This window comes from Protopterus annectens, chromosome 1.part1, assembly GCF_019279795.1.
Source record: "Protopterus annectens isolate FY-2018-M chromosome 1.part1, PAN1.0, whole genome shotgun sequence".
NCBI classification, from domain to species: Eukaryota; Metazoa; Chordata; order Ceratodontiformes; family Protopteridae; genus Protopterus; species Protopterus annectens.
In genome coordinates, this window is record NC_056726.1 from 1,288,521,180 (window position 1) to 1,288,539,344 (window position 18,165).

Below are 18,165 nucleotides of genomic sequence, written 5' to 3' on the forward strand. Positions count from 1 at the left end.
AAAAATGTATTCAAAAACAATTGTTAAAGTATCTCCTTCAGGAAGAACCCCTGTTTCCTACACAACATGGTTTCCATCCTACCCATAGTACTGACACTGCACTTCTAACATATATAGACACTGTCAATAAAGCTATAGATAATGAAAAACTAGTCTCCTTCTTATTTCCAGACTTGCCTAAAGCATTTGACACAGTTTATCATAGCAAATGTCTGTTTTGAATGTCCTCATTGGGTCTCTCTCAGCCCAACCTTCTATGGTTCAAAAGCTACCTATCCAATCGGTATCAGTCAATAAAATGCCCCTCCATCCTCTCTTCATACCTCCCAGTCACCACCAGTGTACCACAAGCTACTAGCCCTCCTCTTTATCATTCTCACTAACACCCTCTACACATCCAAACAACAGGCGCCCCTAATACAGTATGCAGATGACTCCATACTCATCTGCACATCTGACAATGTGGCACACCTCCAAAAAATTACTCAGAAAGCTTTAACAGCAACTGAAACATGGCTTTGTAACTCACAGCTCATGCTCAACCCTAAAAAAATACTACTTTTTTCCCCAAATCCCTTTCCCAGAAACAAAATTTAAAGTCCTGTCTCTTAATAATACAACCACCGAAGTCAGTTCTCGCAGTAAATTATTAGGGATGACAGTGAATAATAATCTTAAATTAGACCTGCATATACAAAATTGCATAAGAAAAACTCATCAAAAACTAGGGATGCTTTATAGAGCCAAAAGCTTTCTCACCGACACAACTAAAGCTACATTTGCCACTATTTATCTCTTCCCCACACTTCTTTATGGTACACTCATCCTTACTAACCTTCAAGCATCACAAAAATCAAAAATTGTAGAATTCTATTACAAAGTTGCTAAATCTGCAGCAAATACCTCTTTCAGAACCCACCACTGCATACCACTAAAAAGCCTAAACTGGTTAGAACTATCCCATCAACTAACATATACCCAGCTTCTTACCACCTATAAAATTATTCAAGCACTAAATAGCATTTTACACAACTATGTTACTAGTTAGTCATTACTATCCAATGACCAACATTTCCTGTGTCCACAAACCTATCTAATCAGCTGGGCATTGTCTGTACTCATACCATGTTGCTAAGGACTGGAAGTCCTTATCTCTATCCATCAGGTCAATACCCTCCATCCCTTCCTTTAAAACCATTCTGAAAGACTTCCTAGCTAAAAGCTGGCTTTGTTCTTGCTCAACAGCAGGAATAAGTATATCCCTAAATATGGACAAATACGTGTTCTTACCTTACATCATCTTATCGCCCTTCTTCACTCACTTCTGAAATTCTATCAATTTCTCTCCCCTACTTTTCACTCTAAATATACCATAAGCCTGCTTTTCACTTTGTATTGCAATTCCTGTTTGTATTATACTATCTTACCTTTAATTTCTCTAAATATTTCTCTATATAATGGTTAAAATTTCTCTGTTAAACCATTGACATATGACTTTTATCTACGCTTAACCACTGTTTTCATATTATGCCTAATTTGGTATAATTATTTAAACTGTATTTATTTTTTGTATTATTTTTAATGTTTGTAAAACTATTATTCTTAAAATGTTTTGTAATACTTTGGAGCTTTTTTCCTGGGCCTCTGCTGAAAATAGGTTCCTAACCAGTTGGACTTTCCCGGTAATAAATCTCAACAGTAATAATAATAATAATAATAATAATAATAATAATAATAATAATAATAACAATAAAGCTTGATATTCTATGAGACACAGTAATTGCTAAGTGTAGCAATTTCAATGATCAATGCTACTTTTGTATTTTTTCATGTACTACTATATCTGGTTTTCTTGCATCTATTTTTTGAATTGTTGGTAATGGGTGATCCCATTTGATGTACGTCATCATTCTCTGTAATGCTTTGTGATTCATGTTTCAAAAGCTTCTCAGCTACTTCTATATTGTAGAGTTTGCACAATCCCACTACAACAAGAGTGCCACATTATTGTGCCTTTCAGTGTACAAACTTTCTGCCATAAGTATATCACACCCAGCAACAAGGTGTGCATCTGTTTTCAACTTTTTTTTTTTTTACAGAACCTGCATTATTCTGATACTCCCACATGTTCAATGGACTTTGTAAACCGTTGTATATGTAGTCAACTGTCCTGGGCTGCCAATATTAACCTTTCATCCTTTGCATTCAACTCACCTCTCCTTTACCATTCCTGCATCAGATCCTAATCAACATGAGGTTGTTCCAGGAGTTTTCTGTACTTGTAACTACATTTACATCTTTTCTACATTTCTTGCCTTCTCATCTGATCGTTCTCCTTATATTCTTTCTTTTGTTTTTTTTTGGCACATTCAGTTGCTGCCTGATTTTTTTCTACTACTTGGTGGTTTCCATTTCCACCTGACACCAATATGCTTCTGCTAATCTAGAAAGTCATCTTAGACTTGTTTTTTTTTCTCATGGAAACTCACTGGCATGTCATTCCACAACAGCCTTGCCACCATTTCCTGTTCCTTCCCTTGCTATGCAGCTCCAACTGAACTTTTGTGCTGGTTTCCTGCTGAAGGCTCCAGAGTATCTTCATGTGGCAAATGACCAGATGCCTCCCATTCTGACTGTTTTTCCTTAATTTGTGGACTTAATATTCTGTCATGCTGTGAGGTTACCAGAGTTGGATTGTTTACACCAAATCCTTCACTTCACAGGTAATCCATAGCTTCAGTTGCTATTTCTTTAACTCTGTCATTGCTAATAATCTTTTCTACTCCCCCTTTTGTTTTCTTATTTTTTGTTTTGTACAATTTTCCATATCTGGATTCCTTTGCCTGTATTTTTCTTCAAATATCTGTAGTGCTGCTTTTTTGTATTGATTAGTTTTGTTTTCTCCTTTGCATAAATATTGCACCATTTAAATCTATTTTTCTTTTCCATGTCCATATTTCTCTGGATATCTCCTGCTCCACCTGTTTCTCCTTTTTTTGAGGAGTCATTGTTCCATCATGCTGTGACACTGATCATTGTTAGACTTTCTACACTTAATCATTCATTTAGCATGTATTCCATAACTTCAGCTTCTATTTTTTTAACTTCTGCTTTACTAATCTTCTGTTCTGTGTTCCCCCTTTGTGATCTTATTTTCTGTATTGTGAAATTTTCCATATCTTGGTGCCTTTGTCTATATTGCTCTTCAGATATCTTTGGAGTTGCTTTTTGTATTGATTAATTTGGCTTTCTCTTCTGGATAAATATTATACCATATCAGATCTCTCTTTCTTTCCTATGTCCATGGTTCTTTTTTATACCTTTCAAAAATCTCTAGATTTCTTTGTTTATATTTTTGCACTTTCTTAGTCACTTCTTTTTCCAGATGATCCAAGGTTAGTTGGTCTACATAATGTTTTTCAGGAATTTGTTGTATTAATGAACAAAAATTTGCATTTGAAGCTTTTGACAGTTTTTCTTGTGCAAGTATTTTTTTTCCTCTAATTTCTCTCGTAATCATTATTTTTAAAGGAATTTAATAACTGACTTCTTCTGGTTCTACAGTAGATCTAGTTTAATAATCCTGGAAAGCTGAAAACATACCATGGAATACTAGAAGTATGAAACTAACAATTTTAATCACTCATGAGGGAGAGTTTTGTTTCTATTGACTTTTCTTGACATTATCTCAACTTCTGAAACATTTCAAAAGGAGATGAGCACTCGTCAGAAAGATCATTATAGTACTGTTATTGTAATGAATGATATCTTAGTTTTTGGGCCCACTAAGGAAATGAATGACAGAAAGCTAAATGCAGTGCTTCATACTACTGCAAGTTTAATAAAGACAAGTGCCATATTGGAAAAACTGAGATTCGTTATTTTAGCCATTTCATTGACAATGATGGTATCAACCTAATACAAGTAGAGTAAAGGTGACTACTGTGTTGCTATGTTCAAGAAGCATAAGTAACCTCTGTCAAATGCTTGGAATGGTAAACTATTTAGGCAAGTTTATGCCAGGACTTTTGCTACTGCTTCACCCTCTCATAGATTTGTTAAAAAGAGATTTCAAATAGACATGGGAAAATCTCAAGGAACATGCTTTAAAGAAAATCAAGTCTATGTTAGTGTCAATGTGAGTACTACCATGATATGATATCAGAAAGCCAACAGAAGTCATGCAGATTCAGTAGCTGTAATGTCGAAGCTGCTTTCCTGCAAGGAAAAGAAGGTGAGCTCATACCCGAATATAGACTGGGAACATTACTCAAGCCCTAACTTTCTAGCCCAACGGTTCCTGGAGTTCATAAATTCAAATGCCATGGAACAGCTAGTCACTGTTCCCACGAGAGGAGAAAATATACTAGATCTCATTATCACAAACATGGGGACAAAATGCTCCACACCGGAAGTATATCCCTCATTGGTGAGATCTGATCATAAACTAATCTCACTGGAAATCCACATCCCGCCCCCACCCCAAACAAAAAAGACCACAGTGAAGAACTTCTCTAAAGCAAACTTCACACTACTCAAGACTGGTGTGGTATCCTTCAAGGTCCCTGAGCCAGTAGAAACCACAACCCAAGCTGCGGAAGCCCTTACAAATGCCTTCTATGAACACCTCCAGGACTGCATGGATCAGGCAATCCCAAATAAAACCAAGACTCTTTCCACAAAGGGCAAACGTCCGGTCTGGTGGACCCCAGCCATTAACAAACTTTACAATAAGAGGAGAAAGCTATTACATGATAGAACAAAATCCATAAAAGGAAGTCACCCTGATCATTATTAGTAAAAAATACGAGCACTCATAAAATCAACTAAGGCCAATTTTGAGAGAAAAATTGCCATGGATTCAAAGGACAATCATAAGGCCTTTTTCAGCTATGTTAGGAACCTGGGTGGAAACTCCCAGATATGCTCAGAATTAGTCCAAAATGATACAAAAATCACTGAACCCACAGACATTGCCAACATACTGGCAGACAGGTTCAGTGCAAACTCCACCCCCCACTCCCCCCCTAAAGGAGAGATAATTATCCCAGCGGAGTGTAGCCTCCCAGACATCTCAAATACGCAGGTGAAAGCTGCTCTCTCTAAAGCTAAAAACACAGCATCAATGGAACTGGATGGTGTCCCCGGCTGTGTGCTACACGAGCTAAATGAGGAATTAAACCCGCACATAAGGCAGCTGTTTAATCTCAGCCTTACCACAGGATACGTGCCCAAGGAGTGGCGTACAGCAACTGTGGTCCCACTCCACAAAGGCGGTGCCTCTACGGACCCTGGTAATTACCGCCCCATAAGCTTAACAAGTCTAGTCTGCAAAGCTATGGAGAGGATCATAATGGAGCTCATAAACAAAGATATAGGGGACTTGCAGACATTGGACCCGACCCAGTTTGGCTTCGTCAAGGGCAGATCATGCCTTTTGAACTTGGTTGACTTCTTCGAAACAGTCACCAAGGCCATTGATGAGGGAAAGGCATTCCATACAGCCTACCTTGACCTTGCAAAGGCTTTCGACACAATACCCCACTCGGGTATTGTAGAAAAACTTACCAGCTTAAATGTAAACCCATATGTCACAAGATGGGTTGCAAACTGGCTTAAGGACAGAACCCACAGGGTTAGAGTTGCTGGCGCTATGTCAGACTCCAAGCCGTTCACAAGTGGTGTCCCACAGGGCTCGGTCCTTGGCCCCCTATTGTTTGGCATCTACTTCTGAGAAGTACAGGCCAACATGGGAGGACTTTGGCTGACAAAGTTTGCAGACGACTGCAAACTGGGCGCCATAGTGGAAAGTGCATTGGACACGGATATCCTTCAGAAGGGACTCACGGAAACAGATAGCTGGTGCCAGAGCCATGGCCTGAAGTTAAACGCCAAAAAATGTATAGTCGTACCCTTCGGGAAAAACAAGGTAACCCCAAGCTACCATATAGGTGGCAATCCACTAAGCACAGAAGAGGTTATCATGGACCTGGGGACCCAGGTTGACAGTGGCCTTTCTTTTGACACTCACGTTGCTAAAGTGGTTAGAAAGACCTTCTACATTGCCCACCTGATCATGAAGGTATTCACATCCAGATCTAGTGAGGTCATTGTTCCCCTGTACTCTTCACTTATCAGACCAATGATCGAGTACAATGCCCCATTCGGGATGTATCTCACCCGACATCTGCAGCAATTGGAGAGACCCCAAAAGTTCCTCACCAAAAGGATAAAGGGACTCCAAAATCTGTCATATGCTGCCAGATTGAAGAAACTCCAGCTCTATTCAGTCGCATACTGTCTGCTCAGAGGTGACATGTGCCTGACATACAAGGCCATGTCCAACCCGGAATTAATGGACATGCTCCACCTCAAAAAATCCAAATCCACCAAAACCACTAGAGCAAGCGACTTAAACCTTAGCACGGATATAAATAGGACATGCTGGAGGGATAGATTTATCACTCAGAGACTCCCTATGCTGTGGAATAGAATCCCGGTCCATGTGAGGCAGAGCACCTTGCTGGCTCTGTTCAAGAGAAATCTTGACCTGTGGATGGGAGATCGTAGGTTTACCCTGGGAATCATCTCTGTGTCACTGCTGGACAGAGGCACAACAAACTAATGGGCACAGTATTTTTTCATATAAGGGGTGGCGTAAGCCACAAAACTTTGGGCTAGGCTTATAAATGCCTTAGGGCAGATAGCCTAGTATAAACCTATGAACCTATGAACCTATAGGTTCATAGGTGTGTATTAGGCTAATGGCCCTGGGGCCTTTACAAGCTTAGCCATTAGATTACCCTGGCATAGTGCCACCCAACCTTAGTTCCCAGTGCCTCTGTCGAGTAGAGCCACTGGTGTTATCTCCGGGGTGAATTTTCTGTTTCCCATCCACTCGTCAAGATTTCTCTTGAAGATGGTCAGCGAGGTGCTTTGCTTGACATGTATGGGAAGTCTGTTCCATAGCATGGGCAGTCTCTGGGTAATGAACCTGTCCCTCCAGCATGTTCTGTTAATTGTGGTAATGAGGTTGAGGTCTCTGGAGCAAGTGGTGTGGAGGGATTGGGATTTCTTTATATGTAGCATTTCTAACAGAGCTGGGTCAGACATGGCTTTGTAAGTCAAGCAGAGATCACCTCTAGGAAGGCGATATGAGACAGAGAATAGTTGGAGTTTTTTGAGTCTCTCCATATAGTACAAGTGTTTAAGGCCTAGGATCCTCTTTGTGAGGTACTTTTGCAGCCTCTCCAGTTGTTGCAGGTGTCTAGTGAGGTACATGCTAAATGGGGCATTGTACTTGATGACTGGCCTAATGAGGGAAGAGTAGAGGGAGACAATGACCTCTTTCTTTCTGGATGCAAAACCCTTAGTAATGAGATGTGTCACATAGAAGGACTTTCTGACCACAGTGGCAATGTGGTGATCAAAAGAGAGGTTGCTGTCAACCTGTTTTCCCAGATCTCTTATAACGTCTTCTGTGTTTAGTGGACTACCATCAATGTGGTAATTCATGGGAAGTGGGTTTTTCCCAAAGGAGATGATGACACATTTTTTGGCATTGAGCTTAGGGCCATAGTTTTGACACCAGTCGTTGATCACAGTGAGGCCATTCTGTAGGATGTCAACATCACTTGGGGAGTTAATAATAGCTCCCAACTTGCAATCGTTTGCAAACTTTGTCAGCCAGAGTCCCTTCGTGTTGGCCTGGACTTCAGAGAAGTAGATACCAAACAGGAGAGGACCCAGGACCGAACCCTGTGGGACTCCACTTGTGACTAATCGGCAGTCTGACTTGGAGTCAGCTACTTTCACACTGTGGGTTCTATCTGTGAGCCAGTTTGCAACCCACCTAGTGATATAGGGGTTGATGCCAAGCTTAGTGATGCCTTCTCTTCATGATTCTAACAGAGACCAACAAAAGGTATTTGCAAACTTAGAAGGAATGTCTGTCAGGAATGTGAACATGTAAATGTTATTCTTTCTGCTTACTTGGCCTGGACACTTTTGAGGTTCAGTCTGATTATAACAGAAACCAAGAATTTGCAACTATGGCAAGTGCAAAGGCCCAAACAAGAAAGCAAACCATAAAACAAACCAGGCCAGCACATGTGTGAGTGGAAAAAATGACTTTAATAAAAGTCAAATATAAGTCAGCAGACCAGTTTCGGCTGAAAGTCTTTTTCAATGTATAACACAGACTGCAATACCCAGCCCCATATATAGGGAAATATAAAGTCACATTAACAAATCAACCAATCAAAATATCCTTCATAGATGTTCATTTAAACTACCCAGTCTCACAATCCAGGCTTTTTCCTTTTTATTTAATATATTGTGCCAACCAGCTTTACAGTTCTTATGGCCACATACCCTATCAATAACAATAAAATGGAACTGGGCAGATGAATGTTTAGTTGTATGTTTGTATAATGCATTAGTGGGGCACTTATTCCTAAAGGGAGCAGTATATATCATTTAGTTAGGCACATATTTAGGTTTTTCTCCCAAACAATTTGACTTTTTTGGATAATTTTAGAATTATACTTGAACAGATACTAATATAGGCTCGAGTTGTTTACTACATATATTTTCTCCAATGGATTTGATGACCATTTTGGAGGGACTTCCAGCAGATAAGGACAATATTCAGGTTTTGGACTAGATACCAACTTAGGTACCAATTTGAACAAGGAATCGCAGTCAGAGAACCAATGTATTGATATATTTGATAAGCTTTTACAAAGTATGAAAAATCTTAGATCTTGCGTCTGGCATTTGAAATTGTTTAAGGCATATTTATCAAAGGGGATTTCTCCAAGGGGTTTGCGTATTCACATTAAACCTTTGGTGGGCCAGGCTAACAACATTTTATTTGACAGCCTAGTCTGAAATACAAAAAATCACTTCTATGCAATTTGTAAAGGTGTTACATGCATTTTATGATCGCAAAATAGAAAGTTGCATGTCAGAAGTAACTCAGATGTGTGAACAGGCCAGACAATTTGATGACCAGCAAATTTATAAGATTTGGTTTTAGAAGCTAAGCACTGATCTGTTAGAATGTGAAAGAGAATTGAAAGAAAGGAAATTACGCAAATTTCATAAAAATGTCAAAGATAATCGTTCAGGGAAACCCTTTGAGCAAGTTAAAAGTGTTAAATTTTCTAAAGTGGACACCCTTAATGTTGGTCAAAAAAGAAAAAGTAAAAAAAATCCATTCTTAAGAAAACTACTAGTGACACATCTGGGGAGGAGTTGTTCTCCTTTACAGATACTGAAACCAAGTCACAGCAAGTGTCACCAGCTTCTAAAAAAAGTTGTTCCTTTAAAGATTTAGGCTCTAGTAAAAATATGAATACTGCCCCTTTAGAAGTAGGAGGAGAGGAGGGAGAAAACACAGGTCAAGATGTAACTCTACAAACCCTGTTGGACTTCTTGAAACCCAAGTAGTGAATTTAAGTAATGTACAAAATATTTCTTCTGTGGTCCTGTCTGGTATTGAACATCAGGTGTTGAATAAAGGTTTAAATTTTATTCCTGGCTATATGGTGTCTGAAGATACTTTTGTGGATGACTTGAGTTCTTTTTGTAGATTATTAAACCTTAGATTGTATTTTGATAATAATGATAATCAGGAATCTATTGTCTCTTCTCTACCAACTTTTAGATTTCAAAAATCTACATTTGTTTCCCCTATGAACAAGCATGTTGATATTTTTCAAAAATCTGTGCTTAAAGATTTGTATTTTGGCACACATTTAGACAGATAGTTGGCTGCTAATAATTTGATTACATTGAAGCTTTGTGCTTTGGAAAATGTAAAGAAAAATAAAAACATTGTAATTGTCAGTGCTGACCCACCTCACAGCAAGAGGTTCTCCGGTTTGATCCTCTGCTGGGGTGCCTTCTGCGCGGAGTCTGCATGTCCTCCCTGTGGTCGCTTGGGTTTCTTCTGGGTGCTCTGGTTTCCTCCCACATCCCAAAGACATGCTGTAGGTGGATTGGACTCTCTAAATTGGCCCTAGGCATGAGTGTGGTGTGTGTGCCTTCTGTGGAAGGTTGGGCACTGGGCTGGCAACTCGACACTGTAAAACTCCACTGCCAATCATGAGCGGACAGGTGATCTGCTCTGGCGATCCCTAACTGGGAAAAGCCGAAAGAAGAAGAAGAAGAATTGTCAATGCTGACAAGGGTGGAACCATAGTAGTCGTGGACTGGTGTATGTACTTAGCTCAAGCTGATAGATAACTTAAAGATGGTTTCCTTTAACCCAACAGCTAAATTCAAGTGTGAAATTGATGAGTTTCTGCAACTGGCAGTAAGTGAAGGGATTATTAGTGATAAAACTTCATATCATTTAAGGGTTAAGGACCCGTTATCACAATATTTGTATCTTCTTCCAAAAATTTACTTAAATGCCACACGGCCCCCAGGGAGACCAGTTGTTGCTGGTTATGGTTCCCTTACAGAACCATTTTCTGAATTTTTAACAATATATTTCAAACCAGTATTAAAAGGTGTAAGGGCCTGTATACAAGGTTTGAAGTCAGATTTGGAGTTTGCAACTTTTACAGTGTGGGTTCCGTCAGTGATCCAGTTGGCAACCCATCTTGTGATGTAGGGATTTATACCTAGTTTACTGAGTTTAGCTATAATTCCAGAATGGGGGATGGTGTCGAAAGCCTTGGCGAGGTCAAGATAGGCTGTGTGAACCACCTTACCCTCATCTACGGCTATGATGACTGCCTCAGAGAAGTCGATCAGTTTCAGAAGGCATGATCTGTCTTTCACAAACCCAAACTGGGTGGGGTCCAGAGTTTGGAGGTTACCAATGTTTTTGCTTATGAGTTCCATGATGATACGTTCCATGGCCTTGCAGACCAGGCTCGTCAGGCTAATAGGGTGATAGTTCCCAGGATCAGTGGTGGCTCCCCCTTTGTGGAGAGGGATAACTGTTGCTGTGCGCCATTCAGTGGGCACAAAGCCTGAAGTAAGACTATGATTGAACATGGTGCTTAGGAGGGGAGGCAGTTCATTCTGAACTTCATGTAAAACGCAGCCTGGGATGTTGTCCGGTCCCATGGATGCTGTGTTTTTGGTTTTAGAGAGTGCAGCTTTTATCTGCATAGATGTGACTACAGGGACTCTACATTCTTCCTGTATAGATATGGGCCCTTTAGGGAGTGAAAGGGGGGTAAAGTTAGCACTGAACCTGTCTACCAGGATGTTGGCAATATCAGCTGGCTCTGTAATTTTTGTGCCGTTGTGCTGTAACTCAGAGCAGATCTGGGTGTTGCCATTGAGATTCTTGACATAGCTATAGAATGCTTTGTGGTTGCTCTTAGAATCAGTGGCGATTTTGTTTTCATAGCTAGCTTTGTAGGATGTTATAAGGGATCTCAATTTCTTACTGAGGTTAACCAGGGAGCTCCTCCACTCATGGTATTTTACTTTCTTTTGCAACAGTTTCTTCCTTCTGTTGTAGAGTTTGTTAATGGCAGGGGGACCACCAGATTGGCTTCCTTTTTTTGGAGGATAGCGTCTTGGTTCTGTTTGGGATAGCACGATCCATGCACTCGTGTAAGTGCTTACAGAGTGCATTTGTGTAGGATTCAGCAGTCGTAACTGTATTGTCCATCTGCACGGGTGTGATGAGGTTCGCCACTTCTGTCTTAAAAAGCATGAAGTTGGCTTTGGAGAAATTTATTTGACTTTTATTAAAGTAAATTTTTCCTCTCACATATGTGCTGGCCTGGTCAGTTTAATCATAAGCCACTTGTTCAATTAATCAACTGTTATGATTTGGACCAAGGTCCACAGAGATATCAAAGGTTGCTGATGAGACTTTACTACTTCAGTGCAAAAGTAATACATGTCCCTCAGAAGCAATATATATATATAGTAATTGACATGTTCTCCAGGAAGCATGTGGCAGATGAAAAAAAAAAAATCAGATATTGAAAATGATGGTAGTGCACATGCTGAGTCTGTCATGCTGAGAAGACCTTTGTTTGAAAGTTGCTGATACCAACTTAAGGAAGTGACTTAAAAGGATGCAAACCTGCTTGCTATTACTGGTTTTGTTTGAAATAGCTAGCATAAAAGTTGGGCAAACTTAATGCATTCTTTACACCCATAGTAGGGTGTGAAAGTACGTCACAAAGCTGGATTGCCTTTTGGTGCACCAAGACAGAATAGCAATCCCAGTTTTACATCAGGTAGAAGTTTAATGGCAGATTCATGAAGGTCATTCGGTACTAACCAAGTGCAGAGTCAAAGCTAAAATCTTTGTAACATCAGTGTTGACATACTCAAAATTGTGACAGCATGTCACTTTGGTATATAAAAAAAAAGATTTCTCAAAGGAGAGAACCATTGACAACTACTCCCTTGCAAAAAGGTTCATTAAAAAAATTGCAGCCAATTTTTGTGAATTCATCGGAAAGAAATGCCTCCTGAAAGTGACTGTTATTACAGAGATATTGAATGTGTGAATATAATGGTGACCACTAGTCAAGAGGTTACTTCTCAATTACAGAGTACATTTGCAAGATAAGAAGTCACTGTTGAGCTACTTAGTGATAACTGATAACACTCCGTTTTTGTCTGTGGAGTTGAAGATGTTCAAGAAATATGAGTTTATGTGTACTACCTCTAATGCCAGAAGCAAATGGTTCTGTAAAGAGAGCAGTCCAAACTGCCAAGTAAATTCTTAAGCAACTACATCACCATATTGGTTTGTTTCTCTGGGCAACATTTCCCTGTATAACTGGATTAAGCCCAGCATACCTAATAATAGGCCATCAAATCCAGTAAAAAATTCCAGTATTGGATTCAAACCTGATGTCAAGGCCAGTTTCCACAAGACTGAAGCAGAAGGTTGGAAGAGCTAAATGCTTCTATTGGTTCTGCTACAACCAGATATATTTGGTTTGCTGTCTATCCGATTTGTATCCAGGCCCGGAAGTAAAAGTCATGTGGATGGGAAAAGAAATGTGTGGCTGGTGGTAAAATGCCAAAGCCCAAATCATAGGTTGTTAAAACTGAGGATGTCACTGGCCTGAGAAGAAACTAGAAATACTGCCAAGTAAGGTGCACCCAAGATGTCCATTCTCGTGGATCAACAGCAGCAGAAGGATGCTGGAGAAATTCCAGAGCCTACTATAGCGGTTAGTCCACAGGCATTGAAAAACAGGTAATTACTCTCCACCAGTTTACATTGTCTGACAATGCAATCGTGTCCACAGCGTATGACATGTACATCTAAATGGCATGAATTCAAAATGGCATGACTTTAAACTGCTCCTTAAATTTCTACTTATTTGTTCCATTGACCAGATTCGTAACTGACAACAGACTAAAATTGTGTTTACAAAAAAAAAAAAAAAAGAAAAAAAGAAAAAAAAAAAAGAAAGATAAAAACAGCATCATTTTCATTGTTTGGTAAAATCTGCTTGAAATGTTTACTGCAACAAAATATGTATTATATTTGTCTACTAAGTAATTTTTCCTCTCAGAGAAGGAGAGATGTATTGATGTGTGATTCAAACATCATCAATAATCTAACTGTCCCTTTCTAAGTCAGGTTACTTCTGGTTACAGTTCACTGCTGCTAGTATGTGTGTGAGCATGTGTGTGTGTGTGTGTGTGTGTGTGTGTGTGTGTGTGTGTGTGTGTGTGTGTGTATGTGTGTGTGTTTACAGTGTGGCTCTGCAGTAGTACACATATTTTGCAATGGTGCAGGAAGATTTAGAAAAACAAGAAATGTTATACTGTTGATATTTTACTGGAGTCCTTTCATGACAGTGAGGATATTAATTATTCTTTATTTACAGTCTGAGAATTTGCTTACATTTTGTAACCTTTTGCTAAGTTTAAGTACAGTTTATGTTGACTTGTAATGCTTATAATATGGCAATTAAATTAATTGCATTTGGTGCACAGATTGTACTGTTGCAGTCATTATTTAAACAAGGTCAAGGTTATGTTAAACACGTTTTTGAGAGTGTATAGCTGTTAGAATGTGGAACACAATTATTTTTATTTAATTAAATACCACATTAACAAATGAACATTTCCATGGCCTTACTTTATTTAAAATATTCAGATTCCTGTCTTAAGAGTTTGATTTAATTATTCAAGTTATTTAATTTTGTGATGTTTTATGTTACTAAGGCCTAGCTTAATAGAGAATTGCTTTCTTATAAAGACCAGAAGAACATTTTTTATTAGTGTTAAGGTCTCAAAACACTTATCTGAAATTGTGGAAATTTATTCTTCTATTCAGCTTCTTCATCCAAGACTGTCTAAGAAACATCTGGCGTACTTTAAGAATATGAAACTGTGTATAATTGTTTATGCAGTCTGAAATACATTTTGTTTCTTCATGAAATGTAAATGTTATTGAATATATATATATATATATGCTGTACATTAGGATTCATAACTTAGATTTGTTAAAATTTTCTTTGCATTGATGTATTTTATGAAAAATGTAATAAAGTGGGGAGTAACAGCAAATAGTCAATATAAAAAAGTATGTTGAAAGGAGATGAGGTAACAGCTAGAGCTGGATACCAAAATGAATGTGTGGTAAGTAAACTTGAAGGGAATGCTGAGAGTGAAGTTATAATGAATGTCGCCATTTATGGAGTAGATGGTACCGGACATAGTATGCTCATACAGAAATTATCTCTGTGTTACATAAGGGCTCACTATTGAACTGTAGTATGATTGTGGCACATTTGTGAGGGCATTAATTGCTCTGAATGCTTATTGTAAAAGGCTATTGCAATATATATAGTGCTTTTTCACTTATTTTATACATTTCACATGGAGATGACCCATCCACCAGATAAATGCACAATGGTAGTTTTCATTTAGCTTCTTACATATTGAAAGGGTGATCGCTCTATATCTGCTCTACTCAAACAGGATACTGGCAGACACTAAACCATTAGTGAACATTCCATCTACAGTTTATATACATTAGATATAACTCCTCTGAAAGATAAAGTAGTCTGTGTGATCCTCATCTGCTAGACATGTTTTAGCAGCATCTATATTTTCAAAGATTAAATATGTGATCAAGCCAGTAGTAAAACCAGTCTGTAATATTCTATTTGTTAATATTTGTGAGATGCAAAGCATTTAGTATTAGAATGACAAGTGTTGTTAATTCTACTGTCTCTGAAGATGCTACACATGGGATACATTTTTGTATACATATGCACTATGGCAGAGCTGCTTCATTTCACTGTTTCTTTGTAATCTGTACAGCCTAATTTAGGTTCTGCTACTCTGTTTGGCCAAACTGCAAATTTGTCTTGCTACCAATATAATTTCTATGACAAGTTTACAGGTCTGCATCATTATTTGTTGCATGGAATATGGCTGGAATACTTTCCATCTGTCCCTAGTATACATGCCTGAGTAGAATGTCCACTCTCCAACAGCTCCATTTCTGGAAGTCTGATGTTACTATAGCAACTTGTATTTTGTAGTCTGTATCTTGATGGTCCCCTGACATGCTGGATACAGCTGAACTCTTCATCACACTGTGGTCTTCTCCACTGTCACATGATCCAGGTCTTTTTACTAATACTTTTAGGTTTTGCCACATTGCCAAGGAAGGCATCTAAAATGTTGGCATCATGACCTGCATCTGTACCCAAAGGCATAATCATTTTTGCTTTTTGACTATTTTGTCATTATAAGTACTTTATCACCATCAGTCCTCACCCCTCCATCATATATATCACATCCACTGCCATGCCATCACTTTAGAAGTCAACACTAGTTATTCCAGTCCCCAAACAAACAAATCCAAATTTAATCACACAGTAATGCTTAATATCCATACTACCAACTTTCAATAAAAAAATTAAAGAAACGAATTTACCAGCAGCTCAGTTTATACCTGCAAAAATGCCACCTAATCTCATACCGACAACATGGATTTTGGTCAGAGAGGGGCACCATGACTGCACTACGTAGCCTAACAGATGTCATCCTTAACCAGTATGGATAGAGGCAACAGAACAGGCACCCTTTTCATACATCTCTCTCAAGCCTTTGACTTGGTGGACCACACTAGCCGATTGTTCTACTTAATTGACACTGAAATCAACATACATTCCACAGAGTAGTTCAAAGACTACCTCACACACAGAACATTCTAAGTTAACATTGTCTTAACTCTCTCTCTCTCCTCCACTCCCTCTCGCTCTCTCTGCCAATGCCTAAACTATATCAGGTGTCCTGCAAGTCTCCAAATGCACCTTAGTGCTCATCTCCATGTTTGTTAATAAGCTTTTGATCTACCACACCCACAAATACTTCTTTAAGCAAATGACCTAGGTCTATATAGATCAAGTCACAACCACCAAGTAATTCAAGACCATCTTCAACAGGATCTGCTTGCACACAAGAAGCTTTTCCTAAACCCAAAGAAAATGTTATTCAGTACACTCAAAAAAAAAAATTTAAAAGACCAAATTCCCTCGTAATCTAAGACCAAAATAATCACACAAGAGAAACACCACCATACTCAAGTACCTTGGAATCTAGCTTGTTCTGTCACTGAAGTTTCAAAAACAAATCAGAAAAAAAATCAGATCAAAAAGAAATCACTTACTCTTCTGAGCTCATAAACTTTCACACTTCCCCTCACTAACAGCAATAGGTAAGGGCATAACTTTCAAGAATTTACAACATAGTCTTCCTCTTTTGCTTATCCCATCAAAATATCATTTCTAATAAAATTTGTTGCTTCATTGCAAACTCCCCCAAACCTCATCCCCCATCAAAAACATAACTGTCTGTTTCTAAAAAGGACAAATGTCTCCCTGTTCCTTCTAGGCTCATGTGTATTTAAACTTCTCCATCAAAATGCTCCTTCTCTACTCATCACAAAAGTTCTTGCACATTTAATAACCTACAGCTAAGAAACCAACCAAAACGGAGGTTGATATAATGATTAAGATATTTGCCTTACAGATACAATGTGCAGAGTTTGATTCTCACATGGGTTAATTGGCTAGGTTTAAAATAGCCTACAAAGGCAGTTAGCCTAGTACTAATCTATGAACCTTCCATACCCCAAAAACAAAACTTCATTGTACAGATCACAGTTTCTCTGTTCTCATTCCCAAACTATGATAAGCTGATCTCCAAGAAATTACAGATCTCTCTAACTATGCCAACTGTAGACTCTTAATAAAAACTTCCTCTGTGAACAGAGCAGATTGAAATACAATGACAATGGTTACGTCACATGAATTTTTGGTCCAACTGCATCACTCCTCAAGTTTATATTACCCCTCTCGATCCCACACTACACCTCAAATGAAGTGCCAACAAAAAATTATCATCTCTTCTCTCTGCAGCTCACTGTCATGCTGAAATCCCCTTTTGTACTCTAACCATTTGCATAGATGGATATAGTTTTCTTCCCAACAGTGTTAAGAGTACAATTATCCAGGTTAGTCTGGTACTATTGCTGTTTCAAATGTTATTGCTGTAAGATGTTGCCTTATCAATCTTTTTTCATGCCTTTTGTTACTTCAGTCGAATTTTCTTGTACTTTGCAGACAGAGCTCAGCATGCAATTGGTCATGTTCAATCAGTGTTCCAGCCTGGTAAACAATGAACAAGCATAAATAAATAAATAAATGTTGTCACGTGTATTTTCACTTTCAGCTATTACTTCTGTCATATTGGAAGGGGCAAGCACTATGCACTACTTTTAACAATCTCACTTCACAGAATATATTATCACATAGCTTGAATTTTACAGACTTAAGTTCTGCCACTTACTAAAGAATACCACTTCAGTTTGATTTTTCTTACTGCTCTGTCAAACAATGCTGGCATACATACACAAACTTATTAATTTTGTATTTATATGACAAATGCATCATTATTTTGCCCATTCAATTCACATTTTAGCCTGTAGAAGTCTTTAGTAATACTCCTAAAGTATTCAGTGGTATATATGATAATAGTGCACTGTGCTATTAAATACATATCAGACGAAGCAGCTCCTGTATCCAATTGCAATTAGTTTCACCTTTGCCACTTTTGGAGTGATACACATAATTTCTTATTATTTTCATCTGAGTCAAGCATTCTTTACGGCTCTAAACACATTGGCCATGAGGT